Source organism: Camelus ferus, chromosome 24 (genome assembly GCF_009834535.1).
Source record: "Camelus ferus isolate YT-003-E chromosome 24, BCGSAC_Cfer_1.0, whole genome shotgun sequence".
Lineage (NCBI taxonomy): Eukaryota > Metazoa > Chordata > Mammalia > Artiodactyla > Camelidae > Camelus > Camelus ferus.
This window is the reverse complement of record NC_045719.1, coordinates 19,082,791-19,105,516: the sequence shown is the minus strand read 5'-3', so window position 1 is coordinate 19,105,516 and position 22,726 is coordinate 19,082,791.

Below are 22,726 nucleotides of genomic sequence, written 5' to 3'. Positions count from 1 at the left end.
ACGGTAGTCTGAAATCTTTGTAATTTTCCCTGGTTTTTGCAGTCCAGCAATGGCGATGGCTTTTGTTGGGTGAACTCAAAGGTTTTGATGATACAAGTACAGTAGACCTAGGCACTCACTGGGAAGACGTGCTCTTGGTGCTGGCCTAGGAAGATGATTCTGCCTGGAGTAGAGCTGGAGAGGGCACCTTAACGCGTCCCATACAGAGACCAACAAACAAAACCCAAGCATATCGTGTGGTCCTGCACAATCCAGTCTTAGCATGTGTTTGACTCAATGGAACCCAACTCAGCCACCAAGAGTAATTTTAATAGAGTTAATATGTGTTTTCTGTCTTTCATTCGATTTTTCAAAGACCACAAAAGAGCTTCTGGCTAAGAACTCATTGCAATATTTCACAGCATTCTTTTCCCTCCACTTCTGCTACAAAGTAGGCTGGCATACTTGGATAGAAGTGTTAGTTAAAGGGGTAGGAAAATAAAAAACCTATGAAGGTAAAGATAAAGTTTTCCTATGCAGTTGGGGACACAGAGGAGGGACAGAGGTAAACCTGATAATATTGGTAGTATTCTCAGATTAGCATAGTTTTATTATCTTATACTATTTATGATAACATAGAATACTCTCCTAACACGTGTACATACTACACACACACACACACACACACACACACACACACACACCTGCCAGAGGGAAATATCATAAAAAAATAGCATTCCCTTAATGACTGATGGTCTAGTGGCTAAGGGGAAGGGATGTGTGTCCTCTGTAGCTGTTGCACTGTGTGAATGTGATCCCACGGCTTCCTGATCAGCACACCTAGGAGAGGAAATGGGGCCGTTCTATACTCATCAGTCTTTTGTTCATTCATTCATTCATTCATTCATTCATTCACAAAACTCTTTCAAACACTTACCAGAAGCCAGGCACTTTCCTGGGCACTAAGGCTATTGTGTTGAACAAAAGAGCAGAGCCGCTGATCCCACAAAGCTTACATTTGTCGGGAAGCGGAGGGGACAATAAACTTATCATGTAAGAACAGTTATGAAGAACAGGATAAAGGGACAGAAAAGGAAGGGGGCGCCGTTTTACATGGGGTGTCAGGGGCGTTTCCTCTAAAGAGGTAACCTCTGTGCAAAGCCCAGGTTGGTGGCAAGAGAGACGGGCTGAGGAAAGGCACTGGGACGCCAGCACTGTTTTGAATACCTTCATTCCATTTACGAATGGAATGCTTTTTGGCTCTTTTTCTTTTCTTCTTTTATTATTTTTTTTTCCCCTTAAGAAATCCTGTGCTTCTTGAAATGTGAAATAGGTGAAGGAAAATACAGTTCGGGACCATTAATTGTGCTTTCTTATTGAGTATATAAATTTGATGTCAAACGGGCCTGACTGAAATGGTATATATTTATTTCAAAAATATCATTTCTGTGAGGCATTGCTGCATCATCCTATTGATTTAGGGATTGGTGTGATTGTGTCTGATGCTTTTATGAAAGGCAGGCTATTAACAAACTAAATTGAAAAATGAGTGAGTCTGCCTTTCTGGGCCCAATCCAGCCTGCTGCCCATGTGAGGCTTAAATGGGAAAATACTGTAAAAAGACTTATTTTAATGCAACAGACTCCTCATTGCAATCCATAAACCTTATTTGCTGTGAAGGGGAGAAAAAAAATCCTACATGATAGAATTCTTATGCCCAGGCAACAATCTTCCTCTGGTTTCTCTCCCATCCATAGCAACAGGAAACTTCTCATTTCAGAAGCTGACTCTCTTTGACCTTGTTGGCCATCGGGATTAAAATCTTGTGTAAGACAAGGTAGCTTTAAGCGAGTCAGAGGAGCCATGGGTGCTAATGCATAAAGCCCTTGGAAGTGTCCAGGAATTGAGGTTTCTCTAGAATCCCCGGTGCGGGGCTGGAGGCTTAAATCTGGGGTGAAGGCTGGAAGTTATTAGATTTTATCTAGTTCAACTTCCTTGTTTTGCAGACAGAAACTGAGGCACAGAGAAGGGATGACACTAGTCTACCATCACACAGCCAGGCTAGTGGCAGAACTTACATCCCAAAGCTGTTTCCAATAAACCTCACTAACTCCTTTTTTTTTTTTTTCAATTGAAGTACAGTCAGTTACAATGTGTCAATTTCCTGTATATAGCATAATGTTCCAGTCATGCATATACATATATATATATATGGACTGGAATATATATATATATTTGCATTCTTTTTCACTAAAGGTTATTACAAGATATTGAATCTAGTTTTCCTATCCCACCTTCCTATGGTCCATGCATCCAGGTGTTTGGTCCAGGTGAGTGCTCGAAAAGTATTTAGAATTTTTAAAAATACAGCCAAATGATCATGCGAACCCACAGGAAATATACTTGAGTTTCTGATGAGGAGAGAAGGGGGCTTGTTGGTGGCTCCTTGTCCCTACAACACTGTGAGCACATTCCCCCAGCTCTGTTCCTCTGATACCAGATGATTTTGATGCTCTTTGTCACAGGAGGGGAGTGTCACCATGAAAAGACACAGAACACTTTTCGATCATTCCAAAGATTATGCAGTGGGACACTTTTTTACGATAGAGCTAAAACTTGGATATTGCATGGAGTCATATTAAATATATATATATATATACATATATATATATATATATATATATTCGAGGAAATGATTACTCCACAGATATATATTGAAAACCTGATGTGTTCTCAATTCTTCCTCATGCTGCCCATAAAGTTGCAAAAGACAGAGGTAACACAGCCTGTGTTTCCTGCTTTGAGGGCCCCGTGCTCAGCTGGAGGAGGAGATGAAGGACCCAGCCCCGGGGATGCAGACGAGTCCAGCTATGGGCTTCGCGGTCTAGGAGCTGGAGAAGGCCAGCGAGAAAGAAACAATGAACAGGGCGCCCGTGGAGCCTCCCCCCTGGATGAGATTCTGAAACTCCCTCTTTAGCCTCTGCTTCAGGATGATCTGGGGATAAGGTAAGAGTCTATATGAAACTGCCAGGAGGAAAGCAAGCCGCACGTCTACCACACGGCATATGATCATTTGGGTGGGCAATTCTCCTTCCTTTCTTCCTTCCTCCGTTCCCTCTTTCCTCCATCCATCCCTTCCTATTTCTCCTTATCCTCTCTTCCCTCCCTCCTTTTTTTTTTTTTTTTTCCCTGTTCTTTCCACTAACTTGATAACTGTCTGCAACGCCAGTCCTGGAAATAGACGCCTCTGTGAAAGAAAGATACCCCAAAGGCAGCGCGGAAGCCTTTTTCATTACATTAGGAGAATCCCATCACTTCTGGAAAGAAGGAAAGGGCGCGGGTAGTGGCAACACTTCCCTCAGGGAAAACACACTCCGGAGACGTGCGTGGGCCCAACTTCTCATTCTTCAGAAGCTGAGTGGCCTTGGCTTCCCTGCCGGGTGCGCGACCCCGTGGATGTGTGTTGGTGATCTGCAGTGAGCAGTTCCTGCTGGTCAGTTCCCCTGCCTTTTGTTTAAGCGATACTTCATTTTTTTTTTTTCTTCGAGCGATACTTCATTAAAGCAGAAAGCGCTCTGAATGTCTCTCATTTTCCCTCCTGAACCCTTATTTTACCCCCTCCTGTTCACCCACCCTTTCTACTTTTTTGCCCCCCTCCTCTTTCCCTCCCTCCTGCAGCACTCACCCTCCTTCCTACTGGCTGGAATTTCAAACGGCTTCCAACTAGACAAGAAGAAATCCCGTTTCTATGCACAGCAGCCTTCAGACTGATGGCCCATTACATTAGCATACAATAAAAGCCAGCAGGGGGCGCACCGCCCGCTGGCATCCCGGGTCTGTGCCCCAGGGGGGCTGGGAAGGCTCCCGGGGTGCAGCTCCTCTCCCTGGTGATGAGGCAGTTGCACACTTTGGTGACAGCTCGGCAGCCTCAGTGGAAGCTGCAGCCTCAGCGAAAGGAGCAGAGAGAGAAGGTCAACCCCGTCCATCCTGTGACCTGGCACCAGCTCCCTGCTTTCACTTGCCTCTTTCATCCTCCACTGGCCTGAGAACTGCTTGCCACCCCTAGCTTTTGTGCCCATGGGAAGTTAGAGAGCTTATATATTGAGAGGAGCATTATTTCTAGAACTTTCTTATTAAAAATATAAAGGGTAGTTCATCAAATATTTATGCTGCCCCACCTGCTTGCCGATCCTAGATGAGAAGACGGCCAGACAGTTCATATGAGAAGAAAAATGGGGTTCCATCTTTTGGCCACTAGACGGTGTTTTAGTACAGCACTATAATACACGGCCAGTGGTGCCCCTGGGTTATTCCAACGCCTGGCGTTGATTGCCGAAGCCAGGACCTCAACACCCGGAGTTTAAGTCCCTCCTGGACACATGCTGGGTCACCGACATAAACTCTCCCTCCACCAGGGACGCAGGGGGGCTCCTCTCACCAGCCCTGGGACCCTGTGGCTTCATCCCAGTCATCAACTCTGAAGCCGTCTTGGATCCTTCACTCCAGTTTTCTCTGACACAGACTCACCCTGCTTCCAAGCTTGGCGAAAGGCAGTCAACTCGTTCCTGGTTTAAACCTGTGACAAAGGGCGTGTGTGGAGGGGAGCGAATTGAACTCATTACATACACTCACTGTGGGCCTGTCTTGTGTTCTACGTCACAAGAACCCAGAGAAAACAGAGCAGAAATGGGGACAAGTCCCAGTTCCCCTCTATAGGATATTGCCTTTTCTCCAGAGAGGGAGTGGCCAGTAAAAAGCAGGTTAACAACCCATGAAAAAAAGAAGGGGCTGTCAATTCCATGTGGAATTAGGACAATTGATAAGCGGACTCCTTTATGATAAAATGTCACAGAGCTGTATCCTACCCCAAGTCCCTTGTCTAAAAATCTACCTTTTCTCCCGCAGTCAATTCAGGCTGAATCTGTCCTCCCAGACACATGCAGATTCCTCGAGGCCATGTGATGTCTTACAGCCTCTTCTTTATGAGAAGTCGCTGACTGCTGGATTACAAATCACTACTTAATACGATATTAAAGCTCCCTAATTGACCAGCTTCTAAGTAGAAGAAATTAATGTTTAAATAAAAGCAGGGAAGTTCATGATTGCATTAGGGTAGACATTCCTGACCACAGAGGGGGACCTGGTTCTGAGGAGGACCACAGAGGGAGAGCACAGGGTCCTGCCTCTCAGAAGTCCTCGAAGAAAACTGAGCATCCTGTGTTCAGGCTGATTTGTTCTCTTAAAGGGCCAAGGCAGGCATCTTGAGGCTCTCATGATTCTGGTTCTCTATCCAAGACGACAATAACGTCCTCTAGAGTATTTTTTTTTTTTTAAGTTGAATTATAGTCAGTTACTATGTGTCAGTTTCTGGTGTGCAGCATAATGTCCAAGTCATGATTATATATACATATATTTGTTTTCTTTTTTTTTCATTAAAGGCTATTACAAGATATTGAATATATTGAATATAGTTCCCTGTGCTATATAGAGGAAACATTTTAAATCTGCTTTTGTATATAGCGGCTAATATTTTCAAATCTCAAAATCCCAACTTTATCCCTTCCCAGCCCCTTTCCCCCAGTCACCATAAGATTGTGTACTATGTCTGTGAGTCTGTTTCTGTTTTGTAGGTGAGTTCATTAGTGTCCTCTTTTTTCTTCTTTTTTTTTAGATTCCACATATGAGTGATATCATATGGTTGGTGTTTTTCTTTCTCTTTCTGGCTTACTTCACTTGGAATGAAGATCTCCACTTCCATCCATGTTGCTACAAATGGCGTTATTTTATTCTTTTTGATCGCTGAGTAGTATTCCATTGTATAAATATACCTCAACTTCTTTACCGTCATCTGTTGATGGACATTTAGGTTGTTTCCATGTCTTGGCTATTGCAAATAGTGTTGCTTCTAACACTGGGGTGCATGTATAATTTCGAATTAGAGTTCCCTGAGGATATATGCCCAGGAGTTAGACTGCTGGATCATAGGGTATTGAGTATTCTTTTAAAATTATTCTTCCATCCATCTCTTCTCACCAAGGGTGCTTGAAGGTCTGAGCAGTGCCTGCTCATGCCTGGACAATTACAGCGACCTTCTCACCATGCGCTCTCCCTCCCTGGCCACAGTCTGTGCTGCCCCTATATTAATAGTCCTTCCAGAGCACTCTGGAGACGTCCTTCCATAAAACATTTCCACCATTCCCGTGTCGGTTGGATGGAGTCCAAATTCCTGGGCGAGGCAGTCAAGGCCAGGCACTCTAGCTTCACATCCCACCTCCAACCTCATTGCATCTGCCCTCCTGTACGTCCCTGATAAAGCACCACTAGAGGGAGGTCCACTTTACATCATGAACCTGGCCTTCCCCTTACTTTTAGGCAGCATTTCATGGTAAGAGAGACAAGACGTGATGTAGGGGCATGATCACCAGATGGGTGTTGGCCAGATGAATGTGGACACTATTTCCTCTCCTTCCTGGCTCCATCACTTTGACTCTGTTATGCAATATTGTTCTCAGTCTGCTTTCCCCAACTTTGAGCTGGGAGTAATCATTCATTCATTCATTATTAGGTCGTGGTGTGGATTCAGAAGTGAATGAGTATAGTCTGGCACACAGCAGAGGCTTAACACAGAGGAATGATTTTGATGCCTTTGTGTATGGCCTCTAATACAGCCAACCCATCTGGAGAGCCTTGTTTAAATTTCACTCACCCCGTGGAACTTCTCTGATAGCATGCACTCTGGTTGACTTTTATTTCCTCTGAAATCTTTTAGTCTATTTTTGAAACACTTACTTTGGCACTTACTTCTTTGTATCAGTGACCTTGTCATGGACATGCCGTGTGTATATCCAGCAGGACTGAGGGTAACTGTGTGCCACCTCTGTCTTTTCTCCCACCCCACCTAAAGATGTCTTCCCACATCGGTTCTTGAGCCAGTCCCTGCTGATTTAGAAACTACTTAAGATGCTCTGACCTTCCATGCAGTAACCACCTTCCCTGTTAATATGACCCAGAAGATGTCCTCAGATAAGCTTTTTACAACCATGACTCTAAACTGTCAAAACACAGGTTAAACCGTATGCTACCAATGTCTTCCCTCCACTTTCGCAAGTTGTTTGAATTTCAAATTCAGCATTCCCCAATTCTTGCGAATATGAGCTTCAGTTGAGGCTCTTATTTATGAATCCTGGTTCTGGGCACCTCTGTGGTAATCCAGACATTGTGTAGGAATGAGGTCCATCCTGTGAACCCCAGCTCGACGGCCTGGGCTGTGATTCCTAGAAAGACACTCTTCCCAGTGCTGTCCCGATGTTCAAAGATCAACAGCTGTTCAAAGCCCCTGTTTCTCTTCTTTTACTGCTCTAAGCATCCCTTCTGTGTCAGCTTGAGCCCCTGGTACTGGCCGTTAGTTACTTCCATGGAAAAGAGAGGATGTAGCCACTTTTGAGTCCTGGACCTCACTCTTAGCCAGCCTGCCCGCCATGCTATGTGCTAGGCAGATCTAATCAAAGGTACCATCCCCTACACGTTTCACTCTGCGGGGATGAGTGAGCTGCGTGCAGCTAACCACCAGATCCAAGACACAAGGTGATACATTCTGCAGGGTGCTATATTCCAGCCATCTCTGCCCTGCCAGGAATGTTTACGTTTCCAGCTATGCAGAGGTAGGGTGCGGGGGCTGGAGGAGCGGATTTCTAAATGGAGGTGGTCTGACTCCCAGACTGATTAAACAAGACCATGTACATGGAAGACTCAAGCCTGCAAGTGCAAACTCACGGTGGCTTTATGAGCCGGGGCTCTGCCAGAGGCAGCTTTGTGTCAGGCAGGCAGGTGGACACACAGCCTTCGGAGTTTCGATGTGAGCAGGGAACTCAAGGCTCACCCCCGCCCCTAACGTTCACTGTTCTGTGACCTTGGGAAAGTCATTTATCCTTGTGAGGATTAATGAGTTAATCTCAGGGGGAGTACTTTGAGATCACTGGCTGACAGGTGCTGTATAAGTACAAAGTATTATTATTAAAATGTCACTGCGCTGGCTGGCGCAGAGGCAGGAATGACAGCCCGGGGTGAGTGGATAAGGATTACGTAAGACAAGGAAGTAGAGAGTTCTGCTACAGAAAGTTCTATCTGCTAACACGCCTCTCCCCTTCAACCTCCACCCAGTCATCTTCCGACTTGTCTCTGAACAGAGGTAAGCTTTTTTTTCCTAAAATGAACTCTGCAAAACAGTTTTAGCCAAAGGCTCTCTATCCATATATCTTTTTGGTCCTCATTGTAGCCTCGGCAGTGGGGGCCAGAAAAACTTATTTTAGCATCTCCAACACCTCCATCTTTCCTTCAAGAAACCCAGAAACTTCCCTCTGGCTTTTCCCACACCTGAACAGAAGTAAAAATACAGAGAGAACTGATAAGCCTGGGGTTTAAAACGATCATAGTAGAACTTCAAACTCCCTCTGCTAGCCGAAAACTTCAAAACTTTTGAAGAAATAAGGTATTGTCTATGAAAATTCCGAAACACATAATAGGCAGTCAAAAAATTGATGAGTGAGGGATTTTTATTCAGTCATCCTGGCTATCAAAATCCTAGGACATTTCAAATTATCAAAAAAAAAAAAAATCAACGAATAATTATTGAGTGCTAGATCCTTGGAAACGAACCCAAAATGGGAAGGACCTCATTGTCCCCTGCAAAGAACGTCTTGTGTTTTGGGGGAGATATTTGTCCAGAGGGCAAGGTATGGATTTCAGGGGGAGGACTTGATGCTGAAAAGATATTACCAGTGACAGAACAGCAGGAAGCGTACAGATGAGGAAAGGGGGAAAAATGACAGAGGGCTGGATCTACAGTAAGTAATGATCTAGGGAGGACCTCAGTGTCTGAGCAACACCTCTGAGGGGACCAAAGAAGGGTCAGCCTGTACCCAGGGGGTCTACGGATTACCAGGAGGATTGCTTCCAACTGAGGAATGGTACTGGGGCTACTGACGGTCTTGCTCAGCCCCAGTTGTAGCCCCAGGAGTCAGAGAAGGCTTCTCTTTTTGTATTAGTTTGTGTGTTTGTTTTGCTGTTTGTTGCCGTTTTCTTAGAATGTGTACTTTGTGGCCTCTATAAAGGGGACAGAGATACCCAGAGGGGGCGCTGCCCAGCTTTGTACATTTCTTTCTTTCAAAATACCTGGAAAACCATGGCAAGTTCTTGCCCGAAAAGTCAGTCAAGTTCCAAGGAGGAGGCTGAAAATCCTCTCCTTATTACAAGCTACTGTCCACAGCGGGCTGAGCTTCGGGAACAGCAAACCTTAGCAGGACAGAGGGAGAGAGCAGGCTGCACAGGCGTGGGGGGCAAGGAGGTTGGCCTCTGAGATTTCACATGCAGAATCGGGGTGTCACCAGTGCAAGCTCTAGGTAGTACTGAAATGGTTCTCTGCTAAGAGTTGTGTGGCAGGGGAAAGGTGTCACTCAGTAGTAGAGTGCGTGCCTCGCATGTTTGAGGTCCTGGGTTCATTCCCAGGACCTCCACTAAAAAAAAAAAAAAAGTAATAATTAAAAAGTACATAAATAAACCTAATTACCTCCCCCAGTACCTCCATTAAAAATATATAAATAAATAAACCTAATTACATCCCCCCTCAAAAAAAAAAAAAAGTTGTGTGTGGTTAATTGACCTTTTTTTTTTTTAAATAATTATTACTTTAGCAGCATTGCTATTCTCTGTGTAACTTTCCTTGGCAGCATTTTGAGACATTCTCACAAAGAGAAGCAACGACATGAATGGATTGAGAGACAGGGAAAAAAAAAAAACCTCAAAATCTCATTTCGTGAGCTAGGTCTCATCACCTCCTTTTTCACCCCTCTGCTTCCTCCTTCCACCCCATCAACCAGGTGAAGTCTCACTGCTGACCTGGGTTCCCTGTAAAATGTCCAGGACATTTGCCCCCTTCAAGCAACCCCTTCCTCATCACTCAGGGGAGCATCCCATCCTCATTGCTGCTCTATGTGACTAACTAGGGTATTGATGGCTGTTAAAACTGCACTTTTTTCATAGCAATATTATTTTAACAATCACATCGATGTGTTTCCCTAAAGGGCAATATGGTATGAGAATCTCAGAAGCCTATGGGGGGCCCAGTATAGCCGGTGTTTAGGGTACAGACAGCCCCTCATCATGGTTTTTCAGCCACCACTATTGACAAGGAAAGACAACACTGGCAGGTACACGGACCAAAAACTTTCTAACCAACTCCCTTAATTTACGGACATAGATGGAGTGCCAGATGAAATGACCCTTGGAGGCCACACAGCCAACTGGTAGCAGTGTCAGAACTGAAGCCCAGTTTCTGAATCTCACACTAGAGCCGTATCCACAGCACCAGGTGGTTCCGTAAACCCCACTGTGTACCTGCCTTGCCGTGAGACTTTGCACGGAAAATGCTCCATCGCTGGGCTTCCATTTCACACCCTGTAAAACAGGGAGTTGGATTAATGGGTTTTTGAAAGGGAAGATTCCTTCAGCTTTTCAGGTATTCTGATTTCGTGTATGTGGAACCCCACATATGCATTTTACATTCATCTGCATCTGTAGAGCCTGGGGAATGTGCCTTTATCATTTCCTCAAGTCTCCCTAGGCCATGGTGCTTTACTCCTGGCATAATGATCTTTAGCATGTCAATGATTCAAATACAAGGACATTTTCTTGGGCCTTCATTGTTTCAGAGTGAAATTGAAAGAGGGAATCCAGCTGTTTATATGCAATATGCAGCAATTATGAAGTTCATTTCCAGAAGCCACTGTAACCATGGCAACCTGTAATTCTGGAAGAAGAGACAGGCTGTAGACTGACTTCCAATGGGGACAACTTTTAAGCAGAGATGGCTCAGGAAATGCTACTGAGGAGCCTGAGCTGTTTACTTTAAGTTAGAAGCAGGTTTTTTTGGTTTTTTTTTTTTAAGTCAGACTCCCTTAATCCATAACTTCAGTCCTTCTTTAAAGTTCAATAATCGGTGAAACTCAAATTTCTGGATGTGCCCGAGTCTGCCCTAGAGGGCTAAATAGTTCAAATGAAACAAGAGCCCGCATTGTATTGATGTTTATTTCATAGCGCCTTAAACGCCAAACTCAAAGTCATAACATCAAACCGACTGAACTTTCAGCTAGCGTTGCAGGAACCTCAGAAAAGTTCACATGAGAACCGGAGAACCCAGTCTTCTTGATATACAGTGTTTCTGAGCGCACACGGACTGCTTTGATATTTCAAGGAAAAGAAATGTACAAGACTCATGTTAAAATGGACAAGTTTATGATGTTTTGACCCCATCAGGCCAGAATGGAAGCAGGAATTGCTGAGGGGTGGAGGGTGCAGTGAGGTGGCAGCAAAAGGGTAGAGATATGGCCATTTGGAGTCAGAGATTATTTAAAACAATGTGGTCAGGCTGCGGAGTTGACTGTCTTCCTATTGCCCCCCGTGCACCCCCTTTGACTGACAGTGGGAATTTCTGGATTCTCAGCAAGGGAAGGGGACAGTGGGCAGCTGAGGGTCAAAACTTAAAAACACACAAGTCCTACATGTACCCTGGGAAATCCATGGAGATGAAATGCTAAATGACTGCAAGCTGCCAAGGCATCAGAATTGGATTTTTGCTATTTCTGCCTCTTTTGACACTGTCTTTGATCCCTGCTGGCAGTGCACTGAGCATGTGTGAATTCCACAGCTCGCAGAAACTGCCTGCCGAGAACAGGAGAGGAAACCTGGACCTCTCAGCTGGAAGTTTTCCCCCCTGAAATCCCCAGGGGACTTCAGTCAAGGCCGTGCTCCAAATGGGTTGAGATGCACCCCTTCCAGTTGAGGGCAGTATTTTTTTTTTTTTTTTTTTTTTTGCTCATCTGCCCAAATGATGAGCAGTCTTGCACATACCAGAAGCACCCAGCCAGATGTGAACTAATATGTTGCCCCCAGGATGAGTTTCTGGTCATTCGTCAGGATAGCAACTAGACTTGGGAGGCAACTGGATAGGCAACATCCAGAAAGGGATGCGATTGTGTCAAGATTTACGCATAAAGGGAGGTCAGGGTTAAGAGGTAAGTGCATACATAGATTGTCAAGTGCATCTCGAGCTGACTGCAGAATACACCACCTGTAGGGCGAAAGAAAGTCCTTCCATAATGATTCCCAGGTGCCTGGATCCCATCTTCGCCCTTGTGTGGACTCCTACCAGCTCCGACTGTACCTGCCAAGAGTTCTTTGTTCCTTCCGCTCCACTGTGGCGCTTCCTTTCATGCTAACCGGCTGGTGTCCCCTGTCCTAGGTCCTGATTCTGAAGTTGAAGGTAGATCTGCCCCACGTAGAAGGAAACACAGGCTTGGCAAGCTGAGTTCTGGGTTTACCACTAACCTGTCAAACCCAGAACAATTTGCTTCATCTTTATATTTAAAGGGCTAATCTTCATGTTTCATACATTGTTTGCACGGTTATCGCATATAATATACTGAGTTTTGTGCCTAACTGAAGGCAGGATCTCACTAACAACAACAGTGACATAAATTTAACCCCTACATGTATCTGGGGGTCTAGATCAGAATTCACAGGAGCTGTAGCAAACTGCCTTACTGCATGCAGAAGAAAGGCAAGGTCAAGAACCCAGGAAACCAGAGACAGAGAGGAAGATCCAGAGACAGGGTAATGTCAGTCTCTGAAAAATGGGCAGCAGATGACAGTCTTTCACAAACAAAACAAGAAAATAGAGCAATCATGGTTTAATGAAAGGAACACAGCATTTGAACTGAGAAAGCTGGATTTAAATATGAGTTGGAAGAGCAGAGCTGATGATTTTGCCCATCATTTGCTGGTGTGTCTTGGAATAGGTCCACTAGGCTTCATGGTCAGTGGAAAGCTCTCTGCCTAGGCGAGCTAGTGGGATGATCGGAGAGATCTTGAAGGAAGGGTCACTATGAAATGTGAAGTGCCGTTATTACAGAAAGGGTACAAAAAGAAGGCCAGAATGACTAGGAAACTTCATAAAGCAAATGGAATTTGAGAGATTCCTTAAAGGGATAGTTGAAAAAAAGGGGGGACAATTATCTGAGTGAGTGCGGGGCTTAAGTACAAGATACAGGCAGAAGAGAACCCCAGATGAATTGAGAGATCAGTAAATATGATCACCTTGGCTGAGACAGAAAGTTCTTCCAGGACACAGTGCTATGCAAGACCAGGAAGACAGACTGAGGTCAGCTAGTGGAAGCTAAATTTTTATTATTATTTTATAGGCAGTGGGGGACCATCCAAAGCTATGGCGGGAGATACAAAACTAATGTTTGGCATTTTCTCCTGCCCCTGCCAATTCACATCAGACCCCATGACTCCCTGCTCAAGGTAACTCATGTTAACAACTTTGTGAATATACCAACATGTATACGTTACACAGATTAAAATACATGAATGGGTTGGGTTACTATTTTAAAAATGCCATCATCTATATATATTTCTGCATCCTTTCTCATTCATGGAAATCCCTCTTAATCAACTCCCATAGTGCTAAGACACTAATTTATTCTTCTAATGGCTGCATAATATTCTGTGGTATGAGTAGACCATAAGTTATTCAACCATTTCCAATTTCTTGCTACTCATTTTTTCCTCAGGGATTTTTTTGTTTGTTTCTTGGATTGCTTTCCTATTTCAAAGCCCTCTGCAGCAAATACCTTTGTGTGTGTGCGCTTAAGGACTAGCGGATTTCTTCATGTTGGATAGATTCTTTTGAGTGGCATTGCTGGGTCAAAACACATGTGCATTTTTAATTTTGATGAATTATGCTAGATTGCTTTCAAAAAGTACCCATTCACATGTCTACATGCTGCACATGAAAGGACACTTCTTCCTTCTCAGCATTAGCTCTTATTGTTCTTTTCATTTCTTTTTTTTTTTTTCTGGTCGTATAATGATATCCCATTATTAATTTAATTTGCATTTCCCTGAATCATTAGTGAATTTGAGCATCCTTTCATATGTTTCTCAGGCCTCTGTCATTTCTCTACTGCCAATTGCTTGTGCATAAACATTGTTCATTTTCTGTTGGGCTATTTGTTTTCCTCCTGTTGGAAAATCTTGCATTTTAGAGACATTAACCTGGGCATATGTTTGGCAGAATTGCCTGGAGGATGGTGAGATGGAGCCATCAAGAAACAATCACTTTGGTCTGGAAATGAGATGAGATGAGCGAGTCCTTGGCAAAGTAAAGAAAGGGCCGGAGAAATATTTTGAAAAAGGAATGACAGGACCAAGGAATTGATTGGATGTGGCTGCAGCGAGAAGGGGTGGGAAGAGATTGCAGTCATTTTGTGGTTCTGCAAGTCTGAGAGTTGGGAAATTGGTTATTGCATTATAAAAACCGGAAATTCAGAGGAGGAATAAGAGTTGAAGGAGAGAAGAGTTTGGCTTACAAATGAGATGAGTTTGAGGTAGCAGTGAGTCAACCTGAGGCCAGCTAAATCTGCAGGACTAGAATCTGGAAGAAGGGTCAAAGAGTTTTAAGCAAATGGAAGAGCTCTGTGAGGAAGAGTGAGCCAGGAAACAAACTTAGGAGAAATTTCATTTTTCCCAATCATGGGAAAGCAGAAGGAGACATGAAATCTGAGAGAACCAGCCACCCAGTGTGCCCTAAACACCCCAGATCATATCAGATCACAGAGGGAGACCACACAGAAATTGTATATGGAAGATCAACTGGACTTTGGAGCCAGGTTGCAAGACTCAGCAAATAGAAATACAGGATGCTCAGTTAAATTTCAATTTTAGGTCAACAATGAATAACATTTTAGGATAAGTATGTCCCATTCAATATTCTGGACATAGTCATATTTAAAATATTCAATATTTGGGGCATACTTATCCTAAAAAAATCATTATTTGACACATGCTTGTCTTGGAAATTATTCAGTGTTTATCAGAAATTCAAACTTCATTGGGCATCAGTATTTTATCTGACAACCCTACTTTGCAGCTTAACTCACTAGGGCTCATATCCATGCCCTGCCGTGTAATGCCAAGCAATCACTTTACCATCTCTAAAGAAAAAGTATTCTTTGAGATTGAAAAGCTTTTAATGGTAATATTCTAGGCAGTGAAATATCTGACTTTCTCTTTACTAGCACTTTACCCATCTACAATAATGCAAAGATTATTGATGTCCACTCATATCTAGCCACTCTCCCAACAAATACTGATTGAGCATATGTCATGTGTAAAAGAAGGTGCTTGGTGAAGTGTTCATAATAATGACCCAAAGTAACTTGGACATCAGACAGTGATTGCAGCACCGTCAAAGGTTTAAAGTATGCTCAGGAGATTTTAATTGCTTGAATTTACTTTATTATATGTCATTTAAAAGAGTAACTCTCCCATGTACTTATAGAGAGTCTCTGCTAAGCAGAATGGTAAGCCCAATTTCAGTGAATACTCATTGAGAAGATACATTGTGGGAACCTTTCTCTGTAATAAATAATGCATCACTTATCATCCTTCAACCAGCTTATATTCCTCAAGGATCATACAAGTCTCCTTTCTGCTGCTAGCTTTGGACACGGTAGCTCTCCCTTCTTGAAATGTTTTATTGCTAATGCTTATAGGCTACATAGATGTAATGGCTATCTTCATTTAGCCCTCACAATAAACTTACGAAGGAGGGACTGCGAGCATCTTATTTTACAAATGAAGAAACTAAGACAGAGACCTTGACCAATTCATCAAGGCCCTACAGAAGGAAATCCTAGTGGATATGGCTCCAGGACATGGGTTTATAATTACAGCACTTAACTCCCTACCCCACTCCAAGGAAAGGGTGCTGGATGGAACAGGATGCCATTCTAAAAACTCCAGCTCTCAGCCAGGATTCAGAGGAGTACTTTCATCTTAGAGGGAGCCTGGGATATGAGAGAGAGAAACAACAGAGCTGGGATTCTTCTAGAACCTCCTTCCGATGAATCACATGGCCTCCAAGATCCATCGGCAGAGTCTGACTAGGGGTGGGGGGGTCAGGAGAGCTGAGGCATTCAGAGCTGGCCTCCAGTTTGGACCTGGCTGCCTGTGAAGGATGCTCAAGGAATAGAAGCCAGTAGAAGCACTCCCTGTCGGGGTTCACCCCAGCCTCTTGGAACTGGGGAGCCTGTCTGACTTCTCAGATCCAAGAATGGAACCAGGGCTGCTGCTCTCTTTCTTGTCTGTCAAGATAAATGCAGTCCATCCTCATTATCAAGGAAGGCAAGACGGAGAGAGGTCAATGCTGCAGGGCTGGCACATGAACAAGTGTTGGAAGAAAATGCATGTAATATAAGTGCAGGTTGTTATAAATTATGTTCATAATTAGAAGACTGAAAGTTAACTTAGGATGGAAATACACAGTTAAATTGTCCTTAAATATCTTTAATAGGATTCCTTATGATTCTGGAAAACAATAGGAAAATGTTAAAACACAAAACCAAAAGCCTAGATTACTTTTGCAAAAAATGAAGAACCTATATTTGCAACTATCCCACATTTTTATCTCAGCAGTGCCCGTGCTGTACAAAGAGATGGGTGTTTGAAAATCAAACTGCGCCCCCAATACTTACACCACATCCCTATGCTTTTCCAAACAAAGTCTCTAGTCTTCAGAAGAGTTAGCACGAAGTAAGGCAGAAGTAATTCTCATTCCCCAACTTCTTCTTATCCCTTGCCGAAGCCAATTCCATTTCTTTCCTACCCCATGCCAGTCTGGTTTATAATTATTTGTAATAGTCAACTGTTTCATGTAATGTTTCCACAAGTTGCTTCCACAAGGGCACCTTTGCTAAATAAACATCTGCTCATGGGGGCAACTGCTGATATATTGGCATTATCCAATAGAACATGGCATTATCATTCAGCAAAGGCGGGAACGCACAAGGCAGGCCCATCAGGGAGGAGGTGGATGGGCAGGACACAGATTTAGGACTGGAGAGCAGAGCGTATACCAGGATTGAAGGTGCTCAGTATAATTAGGAAAGCCTCAACCTGGCTACTCTTGAGCTGGGGTCAAAAATAGCTGACCTACCAACAACGTCTCTCTCTCTTCATTCTCTTCTCTAAACTGGGCTGAATTAAAACCTTCGTAATATTTGTAGAGCTGTTTCTAAGAGCCAGACACCGTTCTGGAGGCTGGGAACACAGTCTACAGAACAGATACTAATTCCTGCCTTTACGGAATATTCATGATAATGCATATGAAGATAAATTCATAACACCACCTCGCAATTGTCTCTAGAAATAATGTAGTGTTTAAAAATCACTTGTATATTAAATGTTTCGCCTGAAAAACTGAGATTGACAGGTAGTTATTGCTCCTATATTGGTGTTGTCACACCAAATACACTACCCAAAGCGTTCAGCTGCCGGAGCTGCAATGATGCGAGTGCCTAGAATGGCCACTTGCTGAAAAGAAAGGCTTTCTTTCAAGTTTATAACCAATAAATAGAAATAATAGGGGGAATAAAATAGTCAGAAGAACACATACATGCACTCTTGGCACTCAGCACATATGTTTTTTAATTTTTTTAATTGAAGTATAGTCCATTTACAATGTTGTGTCCATTTCTGGTGTACAGCATCATGTTTCACTCACACATATACATACGTAGATTCGTTTTCAAATTATTTTTCATTATATGTTCCTAGAAGATATTGAATATAGTTCCCTGTGCTGTATAGTATAGACTTGTCGTTTATCTATTTTATATACAGTAGTTAGTATCTGCAAATTTTGAACTCCCAATTTATCCCTCCCCTCCTTTATATATATATTTAAAAATATGCCATTTATTTTTACAAAATGTCTGTGAGTTAGGGAGAGAGATGAGAAACATTCAGTCTTTCCTTCTCTCTTTTAACAGGTAGGAAAGATTGGCCTTCAGGTGGGGGTGGGGGCGTCATGATGAATAAGCAGAGGAGGCATAAACAAATGGGAAGATGGAAATTAGAGCTCATGAGTGACTTAAGCCTTCATCCAACCTCTCAGCTTACAGAGAAGGAAACCGAGGCCAAGTGTAGGTGACAGCCACGAACCTAATTTGTAGCAGGTTTAGGAGCAAATCGACCTCCTTTGACCCTCAGTCCAGGGTCTTCTCAATTACACCACGGTCTCTCTCCTGTTAATGAGAGATTGCCTGTAAATCACGCTCACGTTAGTATGAATGTATTTCAGAGACAAGGCAGGAAGCCAAGGCAGGCACAGCGAAAACTACAAACTGCACAGGATGATTAAGGAGTCAGGCATCGAGCCATTCACCCCACGTGCCCGTCTATAAGGCACTTAAATCAACACCCTAAACGTGACCAGTGGAGAAAATGATATTTATCAGGGAAGAGATTGGATGCAATCCCAGCAGATACTTTGATAGGCAGCCTAAGAGTGTACAGACAAAGGAGAGATCCTATGCTCTCATACTTAGAGGTGTCTACACTGCCTTCCAAGGTGGGTGGTTCTGATTACCTGTAGGAGCCTGGCCTGCTGATGGAGCCTATGGTGTGGGGACTGCCAGCAGCCGTCCCCTGCTTAGCAGTGCCTTGTGTACCATTCAACATCCACTCCAAATAAGAGATAAACCAGTATGGAAAGACCATCTCTTAAAGAAGACCAGTAATACCTCAAGAGATGTTATGTATTGGCTTGCCTGGCTGACCATGTGGGGGCTGATTGTCTTTTCTGAGAATCTACCTACCAAAGGCAAGAAGGCAGTAATGCAGGGGAAGTTCCTTGTGCTGAATGTTGTTGCCCTGAGGCAGACCCAACAATCATCTCTAAGTATTCAGAGCGCCCTGGTCCCCAATTTATTATTATTATTATTATTGGTTCTCCGGTGCCAGCCACTAGGTTTCAGTTCCCGAAGTAAGATAATAAGAACTTTTTGGTGTACTTGAAAAGAACCATGTGGTGTCAACTGGCAAGGAAGGAAGAGAAAATGGTTATACCTTCTTAAATTTATATTTTAAATGAACAGGTAAATGAAGGACTCAGGAAGGCTGTGTGTTTGGCTCAGATTTGCATAGATGTGGATTCAAAATTTACCTGATCCTCTGATGTCCTTTCTGTCTTTTTTTAACTGTAAGGGAGCTATCCTCTTGGGACCATTTCCACATATACATGGACTGTGTTGTCTGGGTTTAAAAGGTATGTCCTAAGATTTCAAAATTGTAGAATAGATAAACAAGATTATACTGTATAACACAGGGAAATATACACAAGATCTTGTGGTAGCTCACAGAGAAAAAAATGTGACAGTGAATATATATATGTTCATGTATAACTGAAAAATTGTGCTCTACACTGGAATTTGACACAACATTGTAAAATGATTATAAATCAATAAAAAATGTTTAAAAAAATGGTATGCCCTAAGAATTCACATTCTGATCAATTATAAAATGGTTTTCTTGCTTGCCTATTGCATTTGCACTTTGAAAATAAAAATAAAGATAAGATGGCAAATATCAAAATATTTATAGTTTGAGATAGCATATGCAGCTTTGTGTTTATAAGAATTAAATAAAAATTTATCAATAGCATATCTCCAGGAAAAATCCCAAACTTAGAGCCAAGTTTCCATCTGACTCTTTTCCACTGCGCATTGCCTGCCTGGCACCCACAACTTTCTTTTCCTTTTAAAAAGAAATTTTGCTGTTCTTAGAGATGCATTGATATTGTCTCCGCACTGCAAGCATTGGCCCTAATTGGCCTAAGTAAGCCCATGCCTTAGCCACGGTTGATTAGCTCAGGGATGAACACATGACCTAAGATCATCCAACTGGAGAGCAGTCCAAGATGAGTAAGGGAAAAGACATCCTTTCTCCCCCTGGACCCATTGGCATGGACATGAAGGAAAGGGGCTTTGTTTGGTAGAAGAAATTCTGATGCAACCAGGAGAGTCGATCTTGAGCTAAAGCCAGCACCCTGGATATCAGAGCAGAGAGACTGAAAAAAACAAAACAAAAACAAAAAACAAAAACCAACCAAACAAACAAAAACCCTTGTTTCTTGGGTACATCCTCAATTAGCTGCCAGATCAACTTTTTCTTGACACCTGGAAAACTGCACTTCTCAATATGAGTCAATTGTTTTGTCTTCTTTTGTTTCAGAATCAATTTGAGGTTTTAATGTTCTCATCTTTTGCAAGCAAGAATCTTGAGGTTTTATTGTCCACCCAAGATCTATTCAGTAAATACCTGCTGGTTTACCAGTTGCAAGACTTTCTGCATCCCAAGTACACAGGTCATTCTACATGTAACATAATGGCAAACCCATGTTGTTCTACATGATGGACATGCTACATCTGCATCTGAATGTTCACTGAGAGGATGACGATGGCACCTGCTATTCTTCTGGAAACTGATTCTTAAATCTGTATTCCTTTTGCCCCTTTCTGTAAATACTTAAATTCAACTTTTAAAGTTTATTTCCCAAATATTAATAACATGAACTGGTCCATAACAGAATGTCCTTTTTTTCCTCCAAACTAGGTAGTTAGCCCTGTTATAATAACCTCAGTCTAATCTACATCAAATTGTCAAGCTCCCACCTCTTTTTTTTTGTTTTTTCCTTCTGTAGTCACATTCTTAGTGGCCCCTGCTCCCATGACACGATGATGAGTTTGGGATCATTCACGGTGTTTAAACCTTTCAGGAACATTTTCCACTTGAAAAATCCTCTTAAAGTGAATAGACATCATTGAGCATGATTATCCAGGCTTAGAGGAACAGTACACAGAGCAACACGTCCTCTGTGGGATTGGCTGGCAATCTTGCCCATGAATCTCTGTTCACATTTTCAATTCAGTTTTAGATTTGTGCTTGATTAAATACCTTGTCCTTCTCCTCCATCACTTGAAATCAAAAAATCTCAGAGTTGGAAGGGACTTTAAAGATCTTCTAAACCAGTGCCTCTCAATCTGGTTTGGGATTACACTTTGGAGTCCATCAGTCTGAACCAACAGATTATAAGGGGGATGACCTGGGAAGTTTATTAAATACACATGCTCAGAACCCACTCTTACTTACAAAACATATGAAAGTTTAGAAGGATTCCCAGTGGCTCTAATGGGCATTCTGATTTTAAAATCACAGAAGAATCAGTTTAAAAAACCATTTAGAAGTTTTAATTAGCCTTACAGCTTTTATATGTAAGTATATATGGATACCTGCAATGATAGGTAATTTGCTATCATTTGAGACAATCCATCCCAGCTGTGGACACTTATTTTGGAAATATTTGTCTTGAATTGAGCCTATAATCTATCTGCTGGTAACCACTGACTATCAATGTTAATTCTACCCCTTAGGAACTACATAGAAGTCAGTTCTATCTTCTACACACCATGCTTTTAAATAGGTAAAGAGAGCTGCTAAGCCACGCCCCTCACTCTGCTTAAGTCTTTTCTTTTCCAGAAGAAACAGCAGTATTTCCTTCATCATTTACATCATGGTTTCAAATGTCCTCACCATCACACTCATCTTCATTCTCTGAACTTGCAACGTTGTTTTCTGCATAAGCCACCCTTTTTGGTTAGCAGAGGAAAAAAATATATAATAATCAAGGGCATTAACAATTATATATGCATTTAAATCTTTGGGCCTTGCAGTGGCTTGAATGTGGCCTCTAAAAAGATAGGTGACATTAGAATTCCCAGAACCGGTGAATGTTACCTTTTTTGGAAAAGGGGTCTTTGCAGATATAATTAGGTTTACGGATCTTGAGATAAGATCATCCTGGATTAGGCCTGGGTGGGCTCTGAACCCAAGGATCAGTGTCTTTATAAGAGGCACGTAAGAGAAGAAGGCCACATGAAGATGAGGGTAGAGATTGGAGCGATGTAATCTGAGAATGACCTGGAGCCACCAGAGGCTGGAAAAAGCAAACAGACTTTTCCCTAAGGCCTCTGAGAAAGCCCCACTCCATTGACACTCTGATTTCCACGTTCTGGCCCCTGGAAGGGTGAGAAGATAAATATCTGTCCTTTTCCAACCACCAAGTTTGTGATAATTTGCTAGGACGGCCCTAGGAAACTATTACAGGCCTTGAGATCTAAAGTTTAGGGGGTAGAAAAGAAAATTAAAGACATTATTAAATAATCATTTTTGATTTTCTGTAAGTTTTGATGAGCAGGTAATGTGACAGTTTAAACCAAGGATCAAAAAAGTGCTTCATATTCAGAATAGAAAGCCAATTTTTTGACCAGGTACTGATGTCAAATTTATTCATCTTTATCTCTATTTGAACATAGATTATTGACAAATCTCTTAAAAGGCTGAAAGACCAGAAGGAGTCTCAGCACAGAGGAAAGGAGGGATTCCTAGGAGACAACATAAGTGCAAATAAAAAATGTAGAAGCTTCAGTTTTTTTTTCTTGAGAAGATTAATCAGCCTTCAGGTCAGAGGGGATGCTATCGATAAGGGTATGTCTTGATTTGGGGCAGGCATTTGACAAAGTCACAAGACTGTTTGGGGAAAAATGCAAGAAGGTGAACCGAGTGATATTAGCGTTATGTGATTCACAGAAAATGAAAATGTTAACAGCAAGCAAGAAAGGAAACTTCAGAGGTGCCACTGTCCTAGCCTTTGAATTCATCCTCTTCCACCATATTTTTGTCAGAAAAGATAGATGGAAACCATTCTGCCTATGAAATTTATGGAGAACGGAACAGTTACTACATACACTGAAAAGTATTTCAGGACCAAAGCATGTCAATGGGTTAAAAG